Genomic DNA, 9,282 nt, shown 5'->3' with positions numbered 1-9,282 from the left:
CTCATTAACCGGTACCCTCAACCAATTGAACTCTATTAAAAAGTGCAATATTTTCCAAGACAGGAATCTTATTTCCTGGTTGTGTTTTTTAGCTCTTTTTTGGCACTTTCCCAGATAATACTTTAAAGAGTCAGGGCATTTATGTGTTTCTCATGCAGTAATCATTTAAATGCAGGGATGACTCTTTGGTGGACCAAAGGATGATGAAATACACATGGAACCAGGAAGATAATATGTAGCTGTCAGTTCGCTGGCAATTTAACAGTGAGACCATGTTGGAGGTAAGCATGATAGAGATGCACCACTCCGAGAGAGGATTAGAGAGTCAATCCAGCTCAATTTTATTAGGATCTGCAGTGCACTTATGTATGAACATGTAAACAGGAAGACCTGATAGGGTGGGCTTAGAGACGTGGGACACGCGAGTTGGTCAGGAGAACCTCAGACTCCTGCGGACCATTCCCAGCTCAACAGATCAGATGTGGTAGCCACCTTCCCAGGTGGCAAGCTTTCTCAAGCTGGTACAGCCAAACATAGGGGAGCTTTCCTACCTCATATTAAAGGCTGTTGGGAGGCTTGCACTTATCTGGAGCTTAAGCAATCTGTCTTGTTCAGAGACCCTCCATTCCTCCCCAACATTTCACAACAATAATATACTAAATATTATTTGTCATTTAAATATCCTCAGTGTTTATAATAGATCTTAATTATTTTTATAATATAATTTGTTAGTATACTTAAGCTTTTAGAAACATTGTTACTTGTGTTTGATCCATCCATGCTCCTTACCTGAAAACTATAACAGAAACAATATAAGTTCTAAGTTTTTTTTTACCTATGCTAACCTTGCTAACACAAAATAGTTTGACCTCACTTTATCACATTGGCACTTTAATACTTGGCTAGTGACATTTTACCTTTTCTTTTCTGACCTTTATTCTTGGCTTTGCATCCTACCCTTCAGTTTTGTTACTCTATCCCCTGGAAACAGAGATTAGAGTGTCTTCAATAAACCACATCCTTTTCAACAGAAAAATGCACACTAAAATTTGCTGTTACTGTTTTATGTATAACTTATGCTACCCAAAATACATAGTCTAAAATCTCTAAAATAAAATTATTTTACCTGAAAAATATGTTGACTATTGATGGCAAATTTCCAATAAAAGTGATTTTACAAAACAGATGTATATAGAACAGATAGTCATAAAGGAAATTAGTCTTACCAAGAGCTCAGTACAGAAGATATGCTAACATATTTTCAAGGAACAATACCTATGATTATATTATTCATGATATTATTCTCCACATAGTCTGCCAACTAATTTAATTTATACATGCATAATGATAGATTTCTTGGTGATCCAGAAGTTGTTCAACTGATATATTGCAATCATCATGACCATGAAAGTGATATATTCTCCCCTTAAGACTTCTCTTTCCAATCTCAGAGATTATATGCCTGCTTATTCTTTTATAAATTTCATCATACTCTGTCAATATCTTACAGTTAAACATTTTAGAATTAATAATAGCTTGGTGATTCAGGTTTAGTTTAACTCTTTTTTTTTCTTGACTGATTATTATATAATATGCTTCCTATGTGCATTAACTTAGAATGCATCTTATTCTACCCACTGTATAAATTTTGTCACCTGACATTCAAGCTTAATATATTGACAGCAGCTATGCAAAGAGAATTGAAGTAGTAAAGTAGTGGAATTCTATGCAACTTACAGTATATAAATTATTAGGGTTCAGATCACATTACTTGATTTTTTTTTTTTCGATCAAGGACAAGAACTGTGATGTAGCCCATTGCAACTGTTCATTCAGACACCACAAAGTTTTTGGTATAAGCAAGCAAGCACAGAAGTCTCAATTGTTTCTGTTATCCTTGTCCACTTAAATTTGTGAGCTTGAGTCCAGTTTCCAAGTTCCACATACAAGAGGCTTGGCACAGTGATTCCATTAGTGCACTGCTCAGTTGAACAGAACTCACCAACCATGCACATTTAAAATGTGGTGACAGTCAGGTTCATTTTCGAAGGCCTGTGGTGCTGCAGAACAGAAGAAAAATCATCTACATTATCTGTGAAGTCCCTCTGAGAGCCCTGAGTGGGTGCTCAGTTTTGTTAACTGAAATAGAAACAATTTCCTCTAGAATTGCTAGTATTCCCTTTCCTTGACAGGTACTCAATGAGAGAAACTCAAAGCACCTTTATGTAATTAAGTATTTGCCTGTGAGAGCCACCCTGACTCATTGCTCATTTTAAATGGCTTCCATCTACTTCATTTTGTCTCTCTAAAGCTTCTGTTAGATAGTTTTCCCATTTTCAGCCTTAAAAATATCCTTTCACAGCCATTTATTTGTTCTTTAATCATCTTTTCTCCTAACTGCCCCTTGGTACTCAGCAATTCATAGCTTCTTATTTTATTTTCTTTTTTTATTTGGAAATAATGTTCAACAATTAATCAGATTCCTCAACCGGATACTTCCAAGTTTAAGAAACTGATACTTCTTTAAAATGAAACATATTTATTTTGTGTAGATACTGTTAATTGGAGGGTTCTCCCTTTTACTGTGGAAACATTAAGATAGGCTGAACATCCCCAGGGTTCAGTGGTTTTAAAATACCGGTCTAAAGCCATTCTGTGATGCTAGACCTTTAAATTTATCTTGCAGTGCAACAAGCTTTTATGGTTTATTTTAAGTACTTGGTACTGACTCTTCTGTTTAATGAGCAGTTTAATTTAAAGCTTAAAATTATTAAGTATTCAGTGGAGTCATAAATAATGCAGTTTATAATATTCTTATCAAGCACATAAAGATACATTTGTCTTCCATTAACAGCATACTTTTAAAATAAGCTTGACCTCTTCAAACGTATAAAAGCATGCAATTAGTGCAATTTGTCACAGGTCTTTTACACGTTAATAAGATGTAATTAATTGTCTGTTTTGTCTAATTAACTTTTCAGACATGGGCAGCTCTTGTTCTTTTAATACAAAGCAAGTGTGCCCATTTGCAATTCTAATACTTAATGGAGGATGCTGCACATAAGCTCAAATCTCAGCATTGCAGGGAAAGGAATAAAGTAATTAAAAATATGATAAAGAATTGCAATGTTCCTAAGGTATTAATATGTTTTTAATGTAAAGACTATGAAAAATTACTGTAAAATATAGCCTAAAATTGAAAACTATAATAGTGGAAATGTTGAGATTATAAAATAGTGAGATACCATTCATAGACGTTCCAATACATTATTAAAATATACGAAATCCTGCAATGATTTTGATAATTCTCATTTTGCCATTTTCTCCATTTATTAATTACTATATTTACTGAAAACCAACTTTCTACCAGATAATTTTCTAAAGATTTGAAAAGGAATAAAATCAAGAACACTAACCTTACTTATCATTAAGTAGAAGCCGTGCACCTGTCTGTCAGTCATCATTCACATTTCAGTTTGATATACTGCAAGAGTGTACATGTTATTATGATGCTATGAGTTTTGTCTCCAGTATGAAAATAACAGCTGGGTCACTTATGCGGACAAGTTTCAGGAAGCTTCCAAATTAAGGCAGGATAGCAAAAAAGAGCTCATTCATTATTACTGAAATTTAACCAATAAAAATATTCTGGATGACCACAGAACTTTGTAAAATCTGGTGCTGAAAGACAGTATTTCTACATGAGGTGACACTGAAATGCATAGTGTCTTTAACAACATACTTAAGCATACCAACAGTGACATGGTGCATGATATAGAAATAATTTGCATTAAGTATATGATCATGAATGTTTGTAATAGCTAAATGACCACTAGCAATGACAACAAAATAGGTGTATAAATGTATAACCATTTTTGTATCTTGAAGAAATATGTTTTTATCATTGAATACCATTGAATTTCCTGGGAAGATGGGAGGGGTCTGAGACTGGCCTCTAAGCTGCCCAGCTTTCAGCTAGTCAGATGCCTAACCCCTCCTCTGAGCGGCCTGCCAGAACAAATGTCGTGATGTCGCGCGGTTTTAGCATCTTCGATTACCTGGGAAGATGGGAAAGTCTGCTGTTAGGGACCTCTCCAAAGTACTGAAGAGCAGTGGTGTCTCTCTGGAGACTAAGGTGCGTCTGATACAGGCCATGGTCTTCGCAATCACTTGTTATGAATCAGAGAGTTGGACAATGACCAAGGAGGATAGAAGGAGAATCGATGGCTTTGAACTGTGGTGCTGGAGAAGAGTATTGAGAATACCATGGACTGCTAGGAAAACGAACAGATTTGTTCGGGTGGCTCCTTGGAGGCAAGGATTCTGAGGCTCCGTCTAACATACTTTGGACATGTTGTGAGGAGAGACCAGTCCTTAGAGAGGGACATGATGTTTGGGAGGGTGAAGGGACGGCACAGGAGTGGAAGGCCCTCTATGAGGTGGATTGATTCAATGACTGGGATAATTGGGATGGCAGTGTCAGAGCCAGTGCTATTGGCACAGGGCAGAGCAGAGTTTAGGGCTGTTGTAGGGTCGCTATGAGTTGCAAACGACTCGACGGCACATAACAACAACAACACCATTGAATTAATTATAACTCATATCAATTTTATGAGAGTAATATTTCTCCACTGTGTTTAAAGTTTTTATATCATCATTTTAAAAATAATTGTAAAAATGCAATGTATGTTTAAAAAGTGCAATATATGTAAAAAAGAGCCCAGATTTGAAGTCAGTCAAAGTGAGGAAAAGCAATGGCAAACAACCTTTAATAATTGAAACATGGAATATCAGTAGATTAAACTTTGGAACTAGAAATTGTGAAAAAATAAATTAATCACACGAACATCAACATGCAAGGCATTAGTGATATGAGATAGACTAGCCTTTCGCCACTTTGAATCAGAAAATCACATGGTATACTATTCTGGGAATAAAACACAAAAGAATGGTGTTGCAGAAGAAGATACTCAAATGGTAAATAGACACATGGAAAAATGCTCCATGTCACTGGAAATAGAAGAGATGCAAATGAAAACCACAATGAAGTACCATCTCACTCCAGTAACAATGGCAAAGTTTAACAGGGCAGCAAGTAATAAATGTTGTAGAGGATGTGGTGAGAAAGAAACTTCTTATACATTGTTGGTAGGATTTTTAAATGGTATAGCCATTCTAGAAGGCAGTTTGGTGCTTCCCAATGAACATAGATTGTTACCACTAGACCAATAAACAACATCATGATAGATGGAGAAATGATTGATATTGTCAACAACTTCATCTTGCTTGGATCAACTATCAACACCATTGGCACTAGCAGTCAAGAGATGTATTGCACTGGGAAAGGCTGCTTATTGAGGAGTGATGATGTCAGTTTGAGGACTATGATGCATCTGATTCAGGCCATGATCTTTCAAATCACTTGCTATGAATCTGAGAGCTATGCATAAGAATGACAGAAGAAAAATTGAAGCCTTTGAGGTTAGGTATTGGAGAAGAATACTGAACATTCCATGAATTACCTAAAGAACAAAACATGTCTTAGAGAAAGTGCAGCTCATCTGCTTTTTGGAGGCAAAGATGATAAAGCTTTTCTTTACATACTTCAGGTATTTTTGCTAGAAGAGGCTATAACTTGGAGAGGGACATAATGCTTAGAAAGTCAGAGGTCAAAGAAAGGAAGACCCTCAACCAGGTGGATTGACATAGTGACTGATAATGGACTATACTGTGTCAGGAAATATTAAGATGGCACAGGATAGGACAGGGTTCAAATTTGTTGTTTATTGGGTCGTTATGGGTTGTACTCAAACTAATGGCACCTAACAACAACATAAAGAGGAAGGGCCATGTGAGGAAGATTTTGTCTCACCTTATCAACTTCACAAAGGAATAGGGTTCCTGTCAACAGCATTAGTAATACAAAACTGACTCCCATGAAGCCAGACTTATCCCCATGTTCTCACATTTTTTTTCGTAATTATCTCAACACCAAAGTTACTACTTTGCTGGGTCCAAAATCCTATGTGATAGCTCAAAGACCACACAGAACCATGTTAAGGAAATCAAAAGTTTATAACCCGGATTAATAGAGTACAGTCAATACTGCTTCCAAAATGTGCATAGAGGTACCTAATTCTTGAGCCTAACAGCTTTAGACCAGTAATACAAAATTCTCGGTCCTGCCAATATTGACTTGGCTCTCCCTATCGCCCATGCAAGCTGTCCAACAAATTTAGGCAAAAGTTCTTATCTTAGCTCTGGTTCTGTCCATGGAGGGAATAAGTAAGTAGCAAGCCCATCTCATTCTGAATCCCTGGTTATATGCTCCAGCTATGGCTAATGCACAAAAAGTGTAGTTGGTGCAAGAATGTCTGGTCCTGAAGGTTACCCACTGAATTTCTACTTCTCCTTTACTGGTGTTGAGGGAAAGACTACTGCTGGAATTGCCCATTTAATAATGAGACTAGCCAATCCTCTTGTGGATTCTTCAGACTAGCCAATCTCCTTGTTTATTGTTGAGTTAGCCATTCTACCATACCCTATTTGCAAATTCCCACCCATCCATATGGCCAGAGTAGGAAAGCCATATTGAAATATGAACTGCACATACCACAATCCTCTGTGATTACTAGCCATAAATTTCATATATGAAAAATTAACTTTCCTCTCAAAATATACAATAGCTATATTCATGTAAGTGTGCAAGTCAGTAAACTTGTGACCTCTACTTTAATCTCTACCATTTTAGACGAGTGAATTTCTGATCACGTATATACTTGTTACTTTACCATAGTATTTTTTTAATTTAAAAATAAATTTTTATTTATACTGGTTTACTTACAAAGTTCACATACATTGTTTTTCAGGTAAGATATTTTCCATTTACTTTACCCACTCCTCCCTACATCCACAAATTGTGCTACCCTATTATTAACCCTCTCACAGCCCATACATCTTCCCCTCCTTGGATCCCCATGCACATCCTACAATAATGAACTTATACAGTGTTTGTCCTTACGACACTTAGTTCACTTAGAATAATGCTCTCTAGTCCCTCCCAAGTTAGGTAGTAATTTACAAAATCATTACTCCTGCATTTTACATACTATTTCATCATATAATTATAACACAATTTCTCAGTCTATTTGATTTTGCTTGAACATTTGGGCTGTTTCAGTGTTCTTGCTATGGTGAATAACACTACTATGAACTCTGGTGAACAAGTCTCCATTTTTGCCTTAGTTCTAATTTTCTAAGGGTATAAGCAAGCAGTAGAAGAGCTTAGTTATATGGAATTTCTATGTTCAGCTTTTTGAGGAAATGTCAAACTGCCTTCCAGTGTGGTTGTACCATTTTACAATACCACCAATAATGTTCCTATCTTGCCGCATCTTAGCCAGCACTTATTACTTGCTGTCCTGTTAAACTTTGCCACTGCTAATGGAGTGAGATGGTATCTCAATGTGGATTTGATCAGATTTACTTCTTTCTTATTGCCAATGACTTTGAGCATTTCTTTATGTGTCTGCTGGCTATCCAAATACCACCCTCTATGAAACGTCTTTTGCCCATTTTGTAATTGAGATATCAGTCTTTTTCTTGTGGAAGCCTTGTAGGATTCTGTAAACTTTTGATAGGAGACCCATGTCTGAAATGGTATTGCCAATTTTTCCCCCCCAGTCATTAGGTTTTGTTTCACTCTGTTGGAAAAGTTTTTGATGTATATGGGATTTAATCTGTAGAAGATCCCATTTATCAATTTTATCTTCTTCAGATTGGCATTTCTGGTTGTATTTGGCAGCCTCTTTATAACAGACTAGTGCAACCAGTCTTGATCCCAGTTTGTCTCTGATGAACTTTATGTTTTTGGGCTTTATTCCCAGACTTTGAATCCATTTTGAGCTGATTTTTATGTATTTTTGTGTGAGATGTGGATCCTGTTCCAGCTTTCTGCAGGTAGCAGTCTAGTTTTGTCAGCACGATTTGTTGAAGAGGTTGTTGTTTCCCCATTTGTTAGGTTTGATTTCCCCGTTGAATATCAGTTGACCGTAGATTGCTGGGTTCCTTTCTGGGTTCTCAATTCTGTTACATTTTTATGTGTGCCTGCCATTGTACCAATACCATGCTACTATGGTTACTACGATCAGGGAGTGTTTTGCCTCCAACTTCATTTTTGTTTTTCAGATATGCTTTGCTTATTCGGAGTATCTTTCTTCTTCAAATAAACTCAACAATTACCCTTTAAATCTCCTTAAAAAAGGAATTTGGTATATGCTTTGGAATTGCATTGAACATGTAGATTGCTTTTGGTAGGATCATAATTTTCACAATATTGAGTCTTCCTATCCATGACCTGTGAATATTTTTCCATTAATATAGATAGGTCTTTCATTCTGTGTTTCTGAAATGTTCTGTAGTTGCATTTGTATAAGCCTTTTGTGTTTCTAGTTAAGTTTACTCCCACATATCTAAATTTGTGGTCTGCTCTTGTAACTGGTCTTGCTTTCTTGGTCTCCTTCTCTTAATTCTCATTGTTACTGTAGAGGAATCCCACTAATATTTGGATACTGATCTTATATCTTGCCACTCTACTAAATTGGTCTACTGGGTCTAACAGGTTTTTTTTTTTTCTTTGTTTTTTGTTGTTGATTGTTTGGGGTCTTTTGTCTTGGTTTGTTTTTGTGTTTGTTTGTTTTTTGTGTGTTTTTTTTTTTTAGTCCTTGGGGCTTTCTGTGTATACTATCATATAATTTGCAAATAGCAACAGTTTAACCATCTCTTTGCCAACCTGGATGCCTTTATTTTTTTCTCCTCCTGTCGCATTGCCCTAGCGAGTACTTCCAATACAATATTTAATAGAAGTGGTGACAGTGTGGATCCTTGTCTGGTCCCTGTTCACAAGGAAAATGCTTTTTGTATTTCTCCATTGAGAGAAATTGGCTCTTGGTTTTGTACATATATTTTTCACGATGTTGAGGAAAATCCCTTCTATTCTATCCCAATTTTGCTGAGTGTCTTTATTGGGAAAGAAAGGTATTGTATTTTGTAAAATGACTTTTCTGCATCAATTACTAAAGTCATATTGTTCTTATTATTTACTTTGTTAATATGGTGAATTATGTTGATGGTATTTCTTATGTCAAAACATCCTTGAATATTTATTATGAATCCCTCCTGGTCATCATGTGTGGTTTTTTTTAATGTACTTTTGGATTCTATTGGATAGACTTTTGTTAAGGATTTTTGTGTCTATATTCATGAGAAATATTGGTCTGTAGG

At 36.0% G+C, this 9,282-nt stretch overlaps 1 pseudogene; it reads left to right on the top strand.

Annotated features, from left to right (window-relative positions):
- The first annotated feature begins 272 nt into the window (after positions 1 to 272).
- LOC102874577 overlaps positions 273 to 9,282 on the top strand; it is a 47,527-nt pseudogene continuing 38,517 nt past the window's right edge.

The sequence above is a fragment of the Elephantulus edwardii genome, unplaced genomic scaffold, assembly GCF_000299155.1.
Source record: "Elephantulus edwardii isolate Elephantulus edwardi_28Jun2011 unplaced genomic scaffold, EleEdw1.0 scaffold00385, whole genome shotgun sequence".
NCBI lineage: Eukaryota > Metazoa > Chordata > Mammalia > Macroscelidea > Macroscelididae > Elephantulus > Elephantulus edwardii.
Note: the sequence above shows the minus strand (reverse complement) of the source record. Positions and strands in the feature narration are given on the sequence as shown.